Below are 20,121 nucleotides of genomic sequence, written 5' to 3'. Positions count from 1 at the left end.
TGTTTATTCTCGGTGGTGGTGGTGGTGGTGGTGGTGGGGTGATGGGGAGAATCAGGATAAATATCAAAGAACAGTTCTAGATAAGGTAACAAGTGTTAGGAAAACTACTAGCACAGAAAATTAAAAGCAACAGCAAAGAGCACACAGATGGCAGTGTTCCATCAACCTTCTATATTGTCTTGCTTATCTTTGAGGACTGCCATAGAATAAATAGTTCTAGAGCCTTACTACACTCAGGACACTGTTGTGGGCATGGCTAAGTGCTGATGTCTTTCTTCCCTGGTCTGAGGGTTATTCTCTGTTACCACTGCTCTTCTCCTTTCCTGTCCCATACCATTCTCTGCCTTTCTCTGTCCTGCTCTGTGATCTTGGAGGAGGATCCCCATGGACTGCATCGCCAGACTTCCTTACCACCACGTCTTTAGTTGAGCTCAATCAACAGAGGCACAGACATGAGATAGGACAAAAGGAAAACAGGTAGAAGTATTTCTTCCCACCCCTTCCTTCTCAGACAGCAGCTGAGATCTTCTATGACAATAGCACCATTGTGCAAACCCCTCCCTTCTCTATGTGACAGGTTACAAGGGACTCTGTTTTTTGTATTCTCCTCAGGCTTTCAGATGGTAAAGGCCTCCTGCTGTGCTAGTCTCTGTGTGCCTCAATACCTCTTATTGATTCTCATAACCCAATTGTGGTCTCTTTATTTAAGTTTCTTCATTTGAACTTTCTGAGTTGAATTCTGTTTTCTATTGGGATCCAAACTGATAAGATGATTCCTCTATCTTACAGTACTTTCACTGATCGTACTAGGTGTAGAACAGTACTATAGAAATTTAGAGAATGAAGAAGAAAAATCTTAATCTTACAACCTCATTGCAGAAATGGGAAAGACAAAAATACGCACACAGGGATGTTAAGTCCCCAAACCCAATAAACAAGAGCAGAATCAACCCCATATGCACAGAGACAGGTGCAAGATGCACACAAGTAGGAAAGCGGGGAAGATAAACATGTTTCTCTGAACCTCTGTTCCCACCACAGTGTGATTCACAAATGCCTGCTTGTGCTGGGAGCTCTCCCATAGGGCAAGATCATCATAACACAATGTCACCCCAGGGGGTGCCTACATTTTAGCTTGCCTGTTGCTGGGGAAAAGACTTGCTGCTTTGTGTTTCATTTGATGAAGGTAATGCTTCCTTATCGGAAAATCGTTCCATTCTAAGGTACTTTATGTTTTCCTGTTTCTCCAAAGTCTGTCATTTCCTACAGGGTGTATATCTGTTTCCCTTTGTCACGGTTCAGAGGAAATACCACATTTCATGAAGATTTCATTTAGGAGAAGGAAAAATAGCAGTTTTAATACTGTAAGTATTTTGTCGTTGTTTTCTGAAGCAACGTAGTGAATCTCATGCATGATGGGCAAATGCTCCTCTCTCTATAACTTCTGGGGGCATGTGCCCATGAACTGGGTGATGAGCCTCTTTGTAGACAGATACTGTTCTTTCATTTTGTCTTTATACAGTGGGGTGTATATATTCAGCCACTCGTAGCTTAGTGCATTTTCAGTCTTGTTTTAGCCACTGTGCTCAACTGAAGCACAAAAGGCTCTTCATAGTATCTTCCCATTATGGATTTGGGGCAGGGGGGCCTTACAAACACTTTTCTGTGGCTCTGTTTTGGATGGGCCCAGAAAAGCTCATTTCCGTGGTGTCCAGGGATATGCTGTTAGCAATCACTCAAGAAAACCCACAGGGCAAAGGCTCTTGTAAAGCATTAGGATTTTACTTCTCTTAAATTCTTCAGGTAATACAAATGAGGAGAAAACTCTGGAAAGCCCCAAAGGAGGGACTCTTGTGTTACTGTAATATACACAAATTTAATTTAACTGCACTTCAGAATTCATTTATTCATTCACTTAACAAAAATATATTAGGCACTTACTGTGTGCCTGACACTAAACAGGGTGTGAACAACATTTAAAGTCAAAAAGGAACGGCCTTGATCCCTCAAGAAGTTTACAGCCCTGTGGCTTATCTGTTCACTACCATTTAAAGGCAACCCCAGAAGACAAATAACCTTCTTAGACTTATTTCTTAAGTTGTTCCACTTGTTTTATCACAGGCTATAATAAGTAGTATTGTATGTTGCAGTTTTGTCTTCTCTACTTTATTTAAACATTGCAACTACTCTGTGAGGTCAATTCGGTTAGTATAATATCCCCCATTTTATAAGTTAGGACTGAGACACTATGTAAGCCCAAAGGTTTACTCTGCAGTCACAGTTGAGAGAAGTCAGGCCCTGAAACTCACTTGAGAAAAGCCTTTTCTTTCTCCACTTTACCACTAGATAGTACCTGGCCTCTGTTATTATTTTCTCGATGTGTTAATCTTGTTCATCACCTAGAAGACTTTAAACTCCTAGAGGCTCAGTGTCATATATTCTTTGAACTACTCAAAACATTTAACACAATGTTGAGCATATTGTTAATTCATATGGATTGGGCATATTGATTTAGCAAGATTTAAGTTAAACTTTGAGATATGATTAAGAGAACTGACAAGGTCGTTCAAGCTCACCTCCCCAGGACCTACATATTTAAAAGAGCATCGGCATTGACTTCTTCCTTTCCAAATGACATTCTTCTGGATGGGTTTAATTTACTGTGGGTTAGGATAATTGGGAGAGGATGAGACCACTACCTGGGAGAGTTAATGGCTGAAGATCTTACTCATATTCTTCATTGGAAGTTAATGCATGAGTAATTCTCTAGTGGCTTAACCAGGCCCTGAATTTCACTGGGGAGATTATGATTTTAATTTAACATATCCTGCCATACAGTGTGTGAAATATGCAGCCAGCAGCGATCGCTATGAGATGAAAGCCCAGTTGTGTTTATTTTAAGAGACTTGTGGTTCTTTGCCAAAGCCAACATTCCTGGGCGGTGAATAGACTGAGTGAATCATTCAAAGTAGGTGAGAGGTCACAAGCCTGAAAAAAAAAAAAGAAGAAAGCTGAAAGCTTTTCCTGTCAAATGGCAACCTTTGAAAAAGCATTTATAAAGCAAAATCTATTATGGAAATAGGTCTTTTCAAGATGAACCTTCTGCCTGTAAATCCTAAAGATCTCTTCTTTAGCTCCAGATAATTAACCCTGTTGTTGTTCACCTTTCCTGGAAATCAGGGCAGAGAAATACTCTAGTTCCTATCTCTGGCTCTGGACAATGCCCTCATTAGAGAATAGAACTGTATCCATGTTCTATTTTTTTTTTTTTTTTTTTTTTGAGATGGAGTCTCACTGTGTCACCCAGGTGGGAGTGCAGTGGCGTGATCTCGGCTCACTGCAAGCTCTGCCTCCCCGGTTCATGCCATTCTCCTGCCTCAGCCTCCTGAGTAGCTGGGACGACAGGCGCTTGCCACCACACCCGGCTAATTTTTTATTTATATTCATTTATTTAGTATTTTTAGTAGAGACAGGGTTTCACCGTGTTAGCCAGGATGGTCTCGATCTCCTGACCTCATGATCCACCCGCCTCGGCCTCCCAAAGTGCTGAGATTACAGGCGTGAGCCACCGCACCCGGCCAGTATCCATGTTCTTGAGGGCAGTATAGACACTTTATTTGTGAGAAGGAGCCTGGCATATTGCTCATGACTTTGGTGAGTATCAGACAAATCTTCATCACCAACACTGGATTCCTTATGTCTCGAGCATTATGGAATATCAACAAGGGCCAGGCATGACATTAAAGGCTCAGGATATGACAACTATTTATTAAGCACCTACTGTGTAGCAGGCATCTATTTAATCTTCTCTCATCCAATAATATGGCCATTTTAAATTTCCACTTAACAGATGAGGAAACTGAGGTTTGTGGAAGTGAAATCACATAGTTGGTTAGTGATCAAGGTAAGATTCAACACTGAGAAGGAAGAAAAGAACCCCTTCTATTACCACCGACTGAAATAGTGGAATAAAAAAGAGTATGCAGTTCGTTCTCTGACTCTATGAAATGCAACTTCTATCTTTATGTGAAAGACAAACAATGAACAAACCAAATTCTGCTGTTCAGTATACCGTAGAACATCAGGATGGAAGATACCTTCCGTGAGCCCAGCCTTAAGAGAAATCAAAAGGAAATAAATCACAAAAGATACAAAGTTGGGCCTGTGAGTGAATAGGGCCAGAAACTTGAACTCCAGCGACATGACATGCAGAGCAGAAGTCCATCCCGGTTATCCCTTGAGATATCCCTTGAGATGAAATGCTGGAGTTTCCAGAGGCTCCATTGAAAATACAGGGCCTCTGGAAGGGGAACTCAATAGGCTGTATCAGATTTTCCCTAGATTGTTTCATCTGGTAATTAGTCATCATCTTATGGAGCAGAAAGAACCTGGCTGAGGGCCCAGTGGGATGGATCCCAGTGGGATAGACTGGCGCACCTCACTGAAACTGGGTATGATGGAAAGTTCTGGGGCAGGAACAATTTAGGGAAAGCAGTTCCAGGTGGAGGGCAGTCCTTGGGAAGCAGGAAGGCCCCTTCTCAGTGGTGGGGTACAAAGTTCTAGAAGGGAGTCTCAAGTAGAAAGATGGAAGTTAAATTCACCAGAGCTCATCTGTGGAAGCAACAGTGAGAGTGAGCAGTTGGGGAGCATCTTTTAAAGGTTCACATCTGGGCTGCCAATTTAGTTTTGGTGGTGATGGGGTGTGTATCATGTGTTCACTCACCTGCAAGTAAAATTTTCTTTTAATGAATGTTTTGTCAGAGTCTTCACTTTCCCTTTTATTACCTCTTCAGTGGATATGTTGGGGGACACATACTGGAAGAGGTTTTTGAGAGCTGTACTTTGTGGGAATATTCTTGGCAAGCCCTGAGTGTAGACATGGCCTCAGCTGATGATTCTCCAGAGAAACCTGGGTGTTCCCTTCATTTTCAGGTGGGGGATTTGGAGACTCAACGCAGACCTCTATATGAAGGACTGATGCATGTGTATGTTCAGGAGGGGGTTGGGGAAACATTTGGGAGTGATTTTCCTCTGGTCCCTTATGGCTTCGGTGGTGCCTCCTGTCTTCCTTTGTTTCTCCGCATCTCCCTGACCACTGTCTCCCTAGCCCCCATGCCAGATCGATGGAAGTAGCATCTTTTGTGATTTATTTTCTTTCACCCTTTTCTAAAACCTATCTGATTGAAGACACTGCCCCAGTCATTTCCAACACACTCTGCTGCCTCTTCAGCCTGTCATGGGCTCTCCCGATTCAGAGCAGAGGTGGATGCTGGCAAGGGACAGGCAGCCCCCAGATGAAGGTTGAGCTGACAGTGGCTGGTTTTACATAGTTTGGAGAATAGGCAAGAGAGAGGAGGGCAGCAGTTCCTGGTACAGAGCCCTGGAGGGGACAAAGGAGCAGCAGCCACAGCACAGTCTGTGGGGAGGGAAAAGGAGAGGGGATTGTGAAGCTGAGCATCTAGCTTCTAGCCAAGCTATGAACTACAGAGCTGGCTGTAATCAGCTCCATACACACTCCTTCTTCTTAGAGAACATACAAAGCAAAGCAAATATAAGTTGACCATATATATAATTATCAATTATGTATTTAGCATTTGTTTATGTACTTAATGAACACACATAGGATTGACTATATCCTAGGCATTATCCTAAGGGCTTTATAAATAATAACTCATCGAATTCATCACAACTATATGAAGTAGTACTAATATTATCTTCATTTTACAGATCAGGAAATGAACACACAGGTTAGCTAATTTGCTTAAGGTCACACCCTCAGTAAGTGGCAGAGTCAGATACAAATCCCCCAGAATAATGTACTTTGCTACATTACCTCTTTTGCTAGCATGCCAATGAGAAAATGAAGGAAGTGGCTAGCACTAAATATACCATGTAAAATAATCATTGCTGTTATTATTATTATCAGCTAGTGCTCCACTCCTATAATACTTGCAGATGGCTTAAGCACCTGTGAAGAAACAGTTTAGTACAGCTCCAGTTCTGGAAGCCTCGGTTCAAATACTGATTCTCCTGCTCATTAGCTGTGAGATATTAGACAAGTTACTTAATCTCTCTATGCGTCAGTTCCTTAATCTGTAACATGGAAGTGATAATAGTCTTTACCTCATTGGTTTGTTGTGCCTATTAAATAAGGTAATGTTTGCACAGCACTTAGTAAAATGCCTGAACACACAGTAAGTGCTTAGTAAATACTTGTTCATGTTACTACCTGTTTCAACTGAATTAAATTGATTTTCATTTTTCAGAACTTCTTTTCGTCTAGTCAGTCAGCCACTTATTTCCAGAGATTTCCCGGTGATATTGCTTTACGTTTATTTGTGGAAATGCCAGTATGTTTTAAGCTTGCAGGTGAGTTACTCCGTTTAATTTTGAAGTTGATGGGGCAGGTATTGTCCCCTTGTAAACGATGTGGAAACTGAGGCCAGACAGATGAAATGACTAGATCAAGCTTATATAGCCTGTCATGGTAGGTTTTTGACTAATATTCCAGAGCTCTTTCCAACATATGCACACCTGTACCTACCCCGCTACCCACACACAGACACACCCTTGGGCTCCCTAATCTGGTGTCACCTGACCTAAATTCTTGAACCTCTTGCTGTCCACATAAGCAGAGACCTATTTTCTCCATGTGCTTCTTTGGAAGATGATGAAGAAGTAACTCTCTATGGACTCTGATCCCTCCTTCTCCCCTTTTCGCTCCATTTCACATTTATGGCTTTAGGGACTCACTAAAGCCTGCTTTCCAGGGCCGAGAGCCAGACCATTTCCTATGTGGGATTTTCAGGGAATGATAAAGGTAACAGGACTAGAGACTGCTAGACTGCTTTATCATGAATGTTGTTTTTTATGTCAATGCTGAACCTAAATCACGAACCTCACATCTAATATTTTAGACAGTAAGTTTGGACTAAATCCAGAGCTTGGCCTTTTACTTTCAGCACTAAGTAGAAGAGATATGAGGGCTGATGGATTGGAGAGGCCTAGTTGGAGAGTGACTGGAGGGGCTGGACTTGGCCTTGTGCTGCATGGAGATCTGCCTTGAGATCCAACAAAGGACTCTGGGAGGAAAGAGAGGTTTGGGTTTTGGGGATATGCCTTTTGCTTTTAGGAGGGCAATTGGGGTTCCCTTGCTTATGGTTCCAGATCAGGTTTCATCTCTTTGGCCATAGGACATTTTCTTAAGTTCCATGGCGGATAGTTGCTGCCTGGAGAGGAGATGCTTGCTATAAGGGTCCCAGCACATGGAAAGTCTGCTGCATTGGTGTCACCCTGTGCTGTCCAGCTAGCCCTTGGTCCCTTATGCTGCCCCCATCCCCTGCTTTCTGACCAGAGTCCTCCTCAAAATACAAATCTTTTATCCCCACACTTGAATGACTACTGTTCTCTGGATTTGGCTTTGTGTTTTCTAACCTGGTAAGCAACTTCTCATAGGGCTTTGTGGTGTCAATGATCATGGATTTGAATGTCGCCTTTGTCATGTTAGTCAGAGCTTTCTGGAAGCAAAACCTTAACCTGAAAAATTGAAGCTAATGATGGAATTTCAGGCACTGGTATAGACCCCAATGCCTTTCAAATTATTCTACCCAGAATGCTTACTCTTCTGCCCACCCATAGAACCAACTCTGAATTCCTATTTAAACAAAGACATAAGCTTTTTTGATGAAAACTCTAGAGAGGTAGTACAATGTGGTGGTTGGATGTTCTCGCTCATAAGTGGGAGTTGAACAATGAGAACACATGGACACAGGGAGGGGAATTTCACACACGGGGCTTCTCAGAGGGTGGGGGCCAAGGGGAGGGAGAGCATTAAGACAAATACCTAATGCATCGGGGCTTAAAACCTAGATGACGGGTTGATGGGTGCAGCAAACCACCATGGCACATGTATACCTATGTAACACACCTGTACATTCTGCACATGTACCCCAGAACTTAAAGCAAAGAAAAAACAAAAACCAAAAACCAAAAAACAAAACAAAATTTAAAAACCCAGGTACTCACTAGGAAAAAAAAAGATTATTCGCATGTAAGCTGTCTTTAAGTAATAAAGCTAAATAAGCGAAGTGAATCCAGGTACTACTAACATTTTAAGGAAACTCTTGTAGAAAAAAAAAATGTGATGGTTAAGATTAAGGATCAGGGAAGTGAAATGCATCCCACCTTCATTTACGGTTTTCAATCCATTCTGTCCAGTGTGCGCCACTCCATTCTCCCTGATCTCCCTGACTGTACATTGTTTCTTTTCAGTTTCTTCAGACTTTACAGCATGGTCAGTGATGGGGACTTGGCACAGGTAGGGAACAATCTCTCTGTGTAGCTTACTAGCAGGCTTCATTGCCTGTGAAGGTGCTCGGTCACAGCCCATGCAGCAACTCTGCATGGTTAGTCTGCTGCTGAAAGGATGTCTGCTTCTGCATCACAATATAATTCAGTTGCGGTTAAAGTTCCCCCCAGTCTTGAGATTCTGTGAACCTTCCTGCCTCCCACCTCTCAGCTTCACCAATGACTAGCCCTCCTGAGTGAGGCTGACAATGGAATATGAGAGGCAGATGCTGAAGTTCCCTCACCCTTCCCTTAAGCACTGTCTGTGGAGATGAGAGGAAGTTTATGATGGAGAGTTACCTCAGCAGTGAGTGGTTCGGGAGTAGTAAGTAGTATTCGTTTCAAATGCCAACCTTAATTTGAAAAGTAGCCTCATAATGAATGTCACTGTGCATGGGGATTACCCCATTTTTCTGGGGTGATAGGTGGGAAGAGCCACCCAGGACTTAACAATGACACTTCGGTGTGACAGACTGGACAGAAATCAAGCATTCTCCTGAGGCCATGACTTTTATGTTTGTCTCAGGAAGTCTGAGAGGGGAGGTAGATTGGAAGAGGGGGAGTTACCTGCCACAAGCAACAAGGGGCAATCTGTTCAGTGATCAGGGAGAATGGAGTGGCAATAAATCCTTGCCTGAATGCTGTGGACAGGAAAACCATGCCCCAGATGGCAGCATAAACATTCAATTATGCATCAGATGCTTGGCAGAGGACATTTGGGACCTTGCTTTCTTCCCCAGGCATCATAACCTTCCCTCTGAGTGCCTGCAGACAGAAGATAAGACCAGATGCAAGGCCCCAAAGGACAGGCAATGTAGCATAGTAAAAAATGGGGGCACCAGGTGAGGATTTTAGGTCTAGTTCACTGTTTACCAACTGTGTGACCTTGGGCTGGTCTTTCAACCTCTCTGAGCCTTTGTCTTCATCTGAAGGATTATGATATGATTTCTACTTTGTAGGGATACAGTGAGGGCTAGATGAGCATCACAGGTTGTGTTCTGCAGAAGTAGAGCCTGCAGTGATAATTCTGTGCCAATGATTTATTAAGAACGTGCCCCCAGGGGAGATCAGTCAGGCAGTGGGGAAAGTAAGACAGGGGTGAGAAAGAAGCTAAGCAAGTCTCAGTTTCAGCTTGATCCTGCAGGAGAGCTCAACAGGGTACATTATACACTCAATTAACTCAGCTTGGAGGGTGTTGGCTTTCCTGTTCTAGTCAGTTACTGGCCAAAGGCCTGAAGGTAAGGGGTGGTGGTGAATGTAAACTCCCAGGCATTTCCAGTTCTCTGTATCTGAGGAATGGCTCCAAGTTTGGTGTGGGCTGTTAGGAACCAAAGGACACTTAAGCTGGCAGAGGAGTTCATAGAAAAAAAAATAAGGAATAAAAGGATCTGGATCAGAAACTAAAAATTACAGTGTCTTCTACGGTGAAAAAAATATTTGTATTGGTCAGGTATTCATTATGGATTATCCAAATAACATGGATCTGCTTTCAACCAGGAACAGAGTACCAGCTCATGCCCCTAGACCTCCATAAGAGAGTAAAATCTTCAACTATCTGTAAGTGATCTCATATTGAAAGCCTGGACAAACAAAGGAACATTTAGGGAAGGTTGTCTAAGGGAAAAGCCATTTCTTTCTTCCAATAAGCACATTGTACTCTGTCCTGGAATGAGTCAGAGAATAGACATACTGAATGGTTCATATTAACGTAACCCCTTTCAGAATCGCCTTCACTGTGTGGTGCTTGATGCTATGAAAGACCAGCAACCAAAGACATCTAGAAACACATTGTATTAAGAAACATTAGGTTTGTCGAGCTAGTTGCCACAAAAGAGAGAATATAGAGGAATCTTAAGGCCCTTGGAAAGAGGGAGCAGGTAGGGGCCCCTCGTTGGGATTAGGCTTGCTCCAAGAGATTCTCAGGAGGAATTAGGAAGCAGGGACCAATTATGGATTGGGCGCTCTTAAGAAGCAGGAGTAATTTTGTGTTTGGGCATCTCAATAGTTTTTATACAGAACAAATAAGGCTGGAGCTGTCACAGGTAAAGGAACAGCAGTCACTCATGTTATTCAGAGAAGGAGAATGTTTAGTTATTTTTGTGATAACTGGGTAACTTTATCTTTATCTTGTTCCAAATATGATCATGGAATGGTCTTGTCCCAGCACTGTTTATGTTAGTTGAGAACATCACGGTCTGGCTGCCAGCAGGACCATTTCTCACTTTCTCTGGTTGTCGGCAGGGATGTATTTTATTTCCTTCCTCAATGGTATATACTTTTTTCTCATCAAAGTTAAAAGAAACAGTCCTACTAGTTCTACAGCAGCAGTACAAATTCTAAGGAGCAATAGCCCTTGTGCCACCTGGAATGTGGCACAAAATATCTCATGGGAATTTCATTCAACATTTAATACGAAGAAAAAATATCTACTTAAGGAATGATAGTCTTTCTTCTTCATGATAGCAAGGTCTAGGCAACACATCCTACTTTTTTTCTTCTTCTTCTTCGTCTGCCTTTTAGGATGCCCAGAGCCATATTTAAAGCTCCTTTGACCTTTTTAGTTTGCACATATGCATTCAATTTTCTCCCTGATATTAATTTTCTCTTTCTATTTGGCTATTTTTTTGTTGTTGGCTTCTTCAGATCAAATTGGCGAAGGAATGAATAAATTCTGCATTGAGCCATGTTGCACAGCTTGAAGTGAACACAAAATTAGATCTTGCATTAGTTTCCAGTTATTTTATGAATGTAATGTGCCTCTCATAATTTAAGGGGAGAGCAGCTATCTTTTCTTTCTTCAATTTCCTTCCTTCCCATAACATAGCACAAAGAGATGTTAACTAGATGCTATTTGGAAACTTTGTTTTTGATGGAAGATATTTTGGGGATTCTTGCAGGCAGACAGTAGAGGTCACCATGGAGCTGTGCATGATGGAACAGCCTCTCGTGGACCTGGTAACTTAGCTGCATTGGTCTGAAATTGCATGAGGTTTAATCATTCAATTTAGATGAGTATACTTTTTGCTCTGGTCATTCAACAGACAGCACTTTGTGATGGTTGCCTTTATGTCACTTTGCTAACACAGTTGTTTGCAGGAGAGAAAGCAGCTTTTACATATTGTTTATTGAAAAAAAAAAATCCATCTTAAGCACTAAGGAACTCTGGGAAAAATGGTTACAAAATGTGTTTACTTAAATATTGTGAAACGAGGATGGAAATTCGCAGTGCAGGGTATTTGTCATCTGCTCATGACTAGCAGATGGCCGCCTCCTCCTCATCCTCCTTTGCGAGCCGAATGACTCACATCTTACAGAGTGTGCAAAATGAAATTTCGAAACTCTCCAGAGTAGAGGTGGCAGTGCCATAACTCCATGCAGGAGGAGTGTGCCAGCCAGATTACTTTGCCAGCCAGCATGCTGCCAAAACTTCACAAAATGTCTCTCTCATTGGAAGAAAAAAAAAAAAAAAAACGCGTTTGGATGTCTTTCCACACATGTTCAATCCACCGTCTCTGAAAGGATACAGGGTATGTTTCAGGCTATGGGGAAGCCTGTGTAGGTGAAAGGGAGCAGGGGATCTGCCAGCCTAGAGCTGGGTAGTAATCACTTCTACCAAGGTGAATCACAGAATATGGGCTCACCTGTTTTGGCTGGTCAGCCCCAGAATGGTTGTAGATCTGCCTCCAGCCATCAACAGAGCCGTCGTATGCTCTAATAAATAAGAGATTAAATACAGTTTAAAGAGATACAAGTCATTTAAGTTCAAAGGTTTTCTTTTTATCTTTTGTTTAGTTAAAAGGAACTCTGGATCTGCTATACTTAACCAAAAAATAAAGGCTATATTACAGGCAATTGTACTTGTTTTAAAAATAGAGCCCTGTCAGTCGGGTGGACTAACAGATAACTTGATTTTTAGCCGCAGATTCTACTTTCCTTCATCTGATAGCTAGTCACCAAAGATTTCTCCCTCATCTCCACCCCCCCACCAATGAACTGCACCTCCCAATATTTACACCTTTGTGTAGTATCCTCCTTTTGAGGTCAAAAGAAGTCTTTGAGCTTTCACCTGGGTCTCCTGAAACACTTGCTCTGGAAGAAGCCCGCTGCTATGTAGGAAGTCCGACTACCCTGAGACCTCTATGTTTTGAGGAAACCACATGTCACATGAAGAAACTGCATGGAGAGAGAAATCCCTGGCAAGCTCCTAGGTGTTTCAGGCTGTTGAACAAGATGTGACTTAAGAAGCCATCTTGAACATCCAGCCTAGTTGAGTCTTCTGATGACTCCAGCCACCATCTACTGCAACCACCTGAGAGAACCCAAGAACTACCTAGCTGAGCCCAGTCAACCCGCAGAACCATGACAGATTATAATACAGAAGGTCCCTGACTTACGGTGGTTTGACTCATGATTTTTCAACTTTAAGATGGGGCAAAATCATTCACATTCAGTAGACTCCTTGACTCATCTTGGCGCTAAGTCTGAATAAATCCATCATAAGTTGAAAATATTATGAGTCAAAAGTGTATTTTAAACTTACAATGGGTTTATCTAGATGTAGCCCCACGGTACATCAAGAAGCATCTGTAAATTATTTTAAGCCACTATGATGTTTTCCACAAAACATAGATAACTTAAACACTGTGACACTTTACACACACATGCACACACACACGAGAGAGAGAGAGAGAGAGAGAGATCTACAGAGAGAAATCAAGTGGCTAAACAATAACTGATAGGCAGATTATGTTAAAACTTAGTAGTTGGAAGCACTTTTGTTGTGGCTTGAACCTCAAATATTTTCTAGGGGACCTTAGACTCTAGTAATATGATGAATAGAAACTCGTGAGTATATATAACACAGTGAATTTAAAAACTGCTCTTTGGTGTTGCATGAGATGGGGGCATACTCTATGAAGCCAAGGAGTAGCAGAGAACCTGGAAGTAATTAAATACAGCAGTACACTTGTCAGCCGTGGGGACTCCATTCTTCATTTATTATTGGGTACCAAGCCATCTGAAACATGTAGGTACCTGGAAGATGAGAAAAAATGTCCTGACAAGTTATTTAGAGTAATGAAGAGAGAATGTTATCAAAAAAGATTCAAAGTTCTGTATCAGGAGAGTTTAGCTGAACAATGGTTAAGGAATGGCAGCATATGAGAATGTTAGTGCCAAAGAGAAAGACACATATTAGTCATTTGTGGGATTGGATTAGAACCAATGAGAGAGGGAGAAGAAGGGACACGGAGAGCAAGGGAGTCAAGAGGAACAGACCTAGGAGGTATAAATAGTAACGTTTTTAGGTTAAAATCTTTCCAGTCAACCACAACTGTTACATTGAAACAAGCAAAGTTTGATGTAGCAGAAAGGGTACCAAAACACAAACTGGAAGGTCTTTGTTCAGCTACTAACAGGTAGTATAAACCTGGCAAGCCACTGATCCTCCCTGGGTCTCAAGAAGACATATCATAACTTATAAAGGATTTTACAAAGGCAAAATATTGTTGTGAATTATAAGAAAATTAGCAGTTGTACTTTATGAAATCTAAACTTCCTTTCAGCTATAAAATCTTGCGATCCTAAACCATGAAAACAGAAGACAGTTTTAAATTTTAAAAATTAGATAACTAGGCTTGTAAACTGAAGTATGTATAAAATCTGTTCTTGAAGTTAGGTAATACATATAGAAAAAAATGTAGGAAATGGCAAGGATCTTTGTTTTATTTCCTGATATATCCCAAGCATTTTGAATAATGCCAACACGTGGCAGGCACTAATAAAAATACTTGTAGACTACATTAATAAGCAATTCCTGAAAAACCTAGGGAAAAAGTGACCTAAAAAGTAGTCATAGCCACTATACGTCTGTCCTTATCTTTTGTTTTTACAAGTTTTTCTCAGTTTTATTGCTTTGGCAGACACTGATATCCAAATTTCTAAACAATACTTAGTCTTGCTTCTCTTTCTGATTTTAAAGATAAATAAGGCAGCATACATTTTTCCCGATTAATGTTAATTCCTTAACTTATGATTTTTTATTTAAACATTTTTAAAGAAAAAATTCCAACACCTAAAGTAAATAGAATATCCCTTACCCAGATTCAGTAATTATCAACACTGTACAACTTTAGTTTCATTTATACTTTCACTACTTCTTACTCCCAGTGGACTATATGTGATTATGTTTAAAAGTAGATTTCCCCCTCATCTAATAAACAGAAGCTATTAACTGTTTAGTATTCTGCTTATCTTATCCTAGTGTACTCATTTGTGGTGTTTCAATTTCCCAATTTTTCAGTAAATTACCAAGTTGCAAAGAATATCCCCAGGGTGCTATTTTTTCTGACTCTGGATTAGGTAACATTGCAATAATTTTAGAAAGGCTCTCTCTTAATGATTCCTTTGTATCTAGGGTTTCATAGCTCTTCTCTTTAGAAAGGGATTCACATCAGTCAGAGTTCTTGGTTGCAGACATCAGAACTTACTATGGCTGGTTAGGCAGAAAATATATCTAACATACGTTATTAGATGTCTCAATAGAACTTCTTGGAGGACCAGACCCAGCCCCAAAGATATGTGGGAAGGCACAACACCAAAATGATGCTGCAGGATGGGTCCAGAAAGGATGCCACCATTGTGCCCACTGGGCACAGACACCACAAATTGTCCCATTGATCCTGGACAATGGATGCCGAACTGCTGCCATCACTCCCCCTGAAAGCCATTGCTTCTGCCATCATTTTCTTTAGAGATTGGTGAGACTCCACGGTGTTTAGAGACTCCAGTGTTTAGAGACTCCACAGTGTCTGTTTCCTCATATTTGTCTCTTTTAAACTCATGTGAGTGCACCTCATTGGCTGAGTCTAATACAAATATTTACACCCTAACTTCAAAGAAGGCTGGGAAAGTGAGTTTGGGACTCCTATGTTGGGAAAGCAAAGTTCATAAGGCAAACCATTCCTCAAACTCAGGTGTTCCAAAGTCTGGAAGGCTGCAAATTATGACATGTGTTTATTAACATATCTTTAAATCTAAAATGATCTTTGAAGGAATTCCTAGACTGTATGAAAGGGAAAGCACAGCTGACATTTTTACCTCCATACTATGAACAATTTGTTCATTTCTTCTAAGGTTAAAAAAATTGCAATCCTTTTTTTTTTTTTTTTTTTTTTTTAGACAGAGTTTCACTCTCGTAGCCCAGGCTGGAGTGCAATGGTGCGATCTCGGCTCACTGCAACCACCACCTCCCCGGTTCAAGTGATTCTCCTGCCTCAGCCTCCCGAGTAGCTGGGATTACAGGTGCAACCACCCTGCCCAGCTAATTTTTGTATTTTTAGTAGAGACCGGGTTTCACCATGTTGGCCAAGATGTTCTGGATCTCCTGACCTTGTGATCTGCCCGCCTCGGCCTCCCAAAGTGCTGGGATTACAGGCATGAGCCACCGTGCCTGGCCAAAAATTGCAATTATTTTAGTTTTGTTGTTGTTGTTGTTCATCTATACTATTTTATCTTGCTTTAATATCTTTTATCTTCTAGATCCTCTCTAAAACCTTCAAACCTCTCAATCATCTTAGAGATCTTCCCCATGTAATAGCATTCCCTCTTCTTCTCAGCCTCCCTTGGTCTACCACCTTGTAGTTTTTCCTTTTCTTTTTTCCTTTTTTTTATTTTACTTTAAGTTCTGGGATACATGTGCAGAACACACAGGTTTATTACATAGGTATACATGTGCCATGGTGGTTTGCTGCACCTGTCAATCCGTCATCTAGGTTTTAAGCCCCACATGCATTAGGTGTTTGTCCTAATGCTCTCCCTCCCCTTGCCCTTCCCCCCTACCCCCTGACAGGCCCCGGTGTGTGATGTTTCCCTACCTGTGTCCATGTGTTCTCATTGTTCAACTCCCACTTATGAGTGAGAGCATGCGTACCACCTTAAAGTCTTTCTAAAACAGTTTTATTCTAAGCCATTCTTTGATGCAATATTTTCTTTGCTCTACAATTTTCTCTCATTTAAAAAATATTTTTCTAAGGCATATATGCTTCCCTTGATGAAGAAGGATGCATCTCAGATGCCACAAAAAGATGATGTTAACTGATACACACTAACTCACTCTGCAGTAATTTTACAATTGTGGGCATGTTATTTTTACTAAGCGAACATAGTGAGCCATCTACTTTCTATTTAAAAAGAAGGAAAAAAAGGCAGACTAAGGAGATAAGACATTCACTCTTGTAGACTTATAAAAATATTGCAGAACATTTGTAATTTATATCAAACTTCTTTAGTTTGCCCTACACTACGCCTTATGTCCCTTTATGCTGCTTACTGAATGAATACACTCTTTCAAATGAAATTTGGATAATAATTATAATTTCAAATGATAGACAAAGATCACTTTACCATATGTGAAGAAATATCGAAATGTGTTTATTAAACATTATCAGGAACAATAAAATAAATATACCAAAAGGTCACTCTAGAAAATGATTTTGTGAATAAAATAACATGGCAGGCTTCCCCTGAGAGATATAAACCATGAAACCACCACAAAAAGATTTCTCTCTCAGTTGATTTTCTTCTCTGTATCACTAAAATACCAAACTCAGCTACTCACATAATAATCAGTGTAACAGTCATTTTAAATGTTTGAATTATCCTCCACTTACCTTAAGAAATATAATTTAATAGGCAATTCAGTGAAAATATACTATTGAAATGTTTGGACTAAAGCCATGAGCTAAAGTCTTGTTTTATACTGTTTAGATTTTTTGGGAGGAGGTGATGGGGTCTTTGTTTTTCATCAGTGAATGCAAATGAAACATTTAGGAGACAGAGGTCAAACGAAATGTCATTGCGAAATATGAATAACACCAACTTTATTCTGACTAGTAAGCTTCTGAACTTTACTAAAACAGTTTCGTGATAGTAAAGGATTTGAATATTTTGCAGTTTTTATTGCTAGTTTGAGAAAAATTATTAAAATATAATGCTTTTCCATAAAAATGTTACACTGAAAAGGCTTATTCTGAAACAAACAAAAAATGAGACTTACAATCTCCAATAAACAGCGAGGGAGGTTAAAAAAAAAAAAAAAAAAGCAAGAAGAATTGAAAATAAAGAGACAGTTTGTATTAGTTTTGTATTGTTGTGGAACAAATTGTCACAAATTTAGCAGCTTAAAACAATACTTATTTATTATATTACAGCTTCCATAAGTCAGGATTCCAGTCACAGCTTAGCTGGATCCTCTCAGAAGGCTACAATCAAGATGCCAGCCAGACTGAGTTCTCATCAGAGGCTCGACTAGGAGAGGATCTGCTTCCAAGTTCCCTCAGGTTGTTGGAAGGATTTGTTTTCTTGTGGCTAAGCTCACAGCAGCTTTCTTCTTCAAGGGCATCAGGAGAGTGGAGAGCAAGTCTACTCAGAGACTTCTATACAATTCATAAGGTCATCACATGAGAGACATACCATCATCTTTGCCATATTCTGTTGGTTACAAACAAGTCACCAGTTCCACCTGCACTCAAGGGGAGGAGATTATACAGGGTGTGAACATGGGGGCCGTCTTAGAATTCTGCCCACTTTACGGTTGAAACAGTATTTCTTAAAATGCCAATGAAATCCAAGATAGAGAGTTTATCTTGGATACCCTTTAAGCACCTTTTGATTAACATACCTGTTGGACTTTACAACTATAAGATTAGTAAGCACAAGATTCCCCAGTGTTTCAAGGATTTAAAGGGAACATGGTAAAAAGGTACTCTTTGCTATGCAAAATCTAACACAGCATTGCTGTGGCCCTGGCCAGTTTGCAGCTCTGGCCAAACGAGGGCTGCTGAGTCCATCCCTGTCCACTGTGTATAGGGACACACCTGAATACATCATGCACAGCAATCCTGTTTGTGGCACCACTGACGAATTACCCCTACACAAGTGAACAGGCATTGAGACCCTAAGGGGACCACAGGGTCTGGTTCATTCACCACAAGCACAGTCTTCCTTGAATGTTAGCAATGAGTTTAGTCGTCTCATTAGGAGACTTGAACAGAAGTGAAGGTAAACACTCTTCATGTCAGAAAAAAATATAATGAGTTAGGTAGTAAGATATGTAAATAAAGGGCTACAGTTCTCTGCTTTTTAAAAGCATACCTGTGCTACTTGTCTGAAGTAAAAAAAAAAAAAAAAAAAAAAAAAAACCTGTGCATTATTCTGTGTGCAGCAGCATCTTTTGCATGTGTTCATGTATATAAACAGGATTATAGGTTATGATGTGGGAATTGAGGATAAACTACATTTTATATTTTTTCATATTGTGGAAAGAAGAAATGAAGAAATAACCTATACTCCTGTGTTAGTTGGATTTTCTGAGAAGCAGATGCTGAAATTGAATTAGAAGGGCAAAAGGTATATTGGGAAGTAACACCTGTGAGGGTGCAGGATTTGGCAAAGAATTTTGTGTCTGCACAATTCTACGTGACCCACAAAAGTCATAGATCTGGTCTTTAATTTTTTTAAAAGAATCAAGAAGCTCTATGGTTTTATAGTATCTGGCTCTTGCTTATAATGACTAGAACTATCTTACAGAACCTCAGGGGCTTACGCAAATTCTCAGAGGTTGTCTTTGCCAACCCTTTATTGTTAGACAGGGATGCATCAAATCACCCTGAGTGTGGGGAACAGTTCCACCTTTGAGATGGCCCAGGTAAGTGGTTTTACACAATCCTTTGTTCAGCTGTTTCACTAAGAGGTTGGAGACATTGGAATGTTTCTAACTAAATCTTCCAGGTCTACTTCAGATTAAGAGTAGGATAGTATTCTCTGGTGGCTCCTTTCTTTTTGCTAGTCCCTCACATGTTGGAGTTCACTAATATCTTCTTCTCTTCCTTCTTATGAGTCTCCCCAAGAACTCATTCAGTTATGCCTCTATAGAAGTGGTTCTCAACCAGGAGCTGTTTTGCCACCCAGGGGACATTTGGCAATGTCTGAAGACATTTTTGGTTGTCATGACTGGAGAATTGGTACCAGCATCTAGAGGAGAAAGCCCAGGGATGCTGCTAAACATCCTACAATGTACAAGACAGTCCCCCACAACAAAGAATCATTCAACTCATAATGTCAATAGTGCTAAGTTTGAGAAATCCTGCTGTATAGAGACAACTCCCATTTCACATCCTCTGCCCAGGTTTCACTCCCAGGCTCCACACGTCAAGATGAGGAATCTTTAATCTATATTCTAAATAGAGTAAAAAAAGCAAGGTCATCAGATGAAGAGGTGTTGGGAGCAAGAATGGCTTATCCATTAAGCACAGTAGTCTAAATGTCTGCCTGGGACCCACAATATTTTCAAGGGCCCATGAAAAATGTTTTATTTTTCATTTCTTTTGAAATCAGAAGGAGAAAATGAATATTATAACAATGAATCTATAATAGTAAATCACACTTGGATTGTGTTTGTCTTTACAACAACTTGATGATGAAACATAATTTTTAGTATTTTTTAATAGAGGAAGGGACCCATGAAGGCAGAAGAATCCAGAGCCCACAAAAATCCTAATGCAGCCCTTTTAAGGAGGAAGAGGAGGAACAGGAAATTTGGAGTGGATAAAGTGTGAAATATCCCTGTGGGCAGTGGGAAAGTAGTTTTGAGAGAGAAATGTAAGATTTTCTGTAAAACTGCCAGGCGGTATCAAATGCTCATTTGGGGTTGGTATTCATCAACTTATAAGCATACCAATTTATCTGGTAGTGTAATTCCCTAGCAAAGTTTAGCTG

General features: G+C 40.6%; 1 long non-coding RNA gene across 2 annotated transcripts in view; it reads left to right on the top strand.

Moving 5' to 3' along the window:
• Window positions 1-18,545, top strand: part of LOC140710789 (uncharacterized) — a 197,844-nt gene extending 179,299 nt beyond the window's left edge. Inside the window, exons 1-2 of one of the 2 annotated variants that reach the window (XR_012091856.1) lie at window positions 6,265-6,369; window positions 17,556-18,545. This is a non-coding gene — a long non-coding RNA (uncharacterized lncRNA). Of the gene's footprint in view, window positions 1-6,264; window positions 6,370-17,555 lie in introns of those variants that run through there. The other variant, XR_012091855.1, reaches the window with a different exon arrangement.
• Window positions 18,546-20,121: the final 1,576 nt, after the last annotated feature.

The sequence above is a fragment of the Chlorocebus sabaeus genome, chromosome X, assembly GCF_047675955.1.
Source record: "Chlorocebus sabaeus isolate Y175 chromosome X, mChlSab1.0.hap1, whole genome shotgun sequence".
In the NCBI taxonomy this organism is placed as follows: domain Eukaryota; kingdom Metazoa; phylum Chordata; class Mammalia; order Primates; family Cercopithecidae; genus Chlorocebus; species Chlorocebus sabaeus.
Note: the sequence above shows the minus strand (reverse complement) of the source record. Positions and strands in the feature narration are given on the sequence as shown.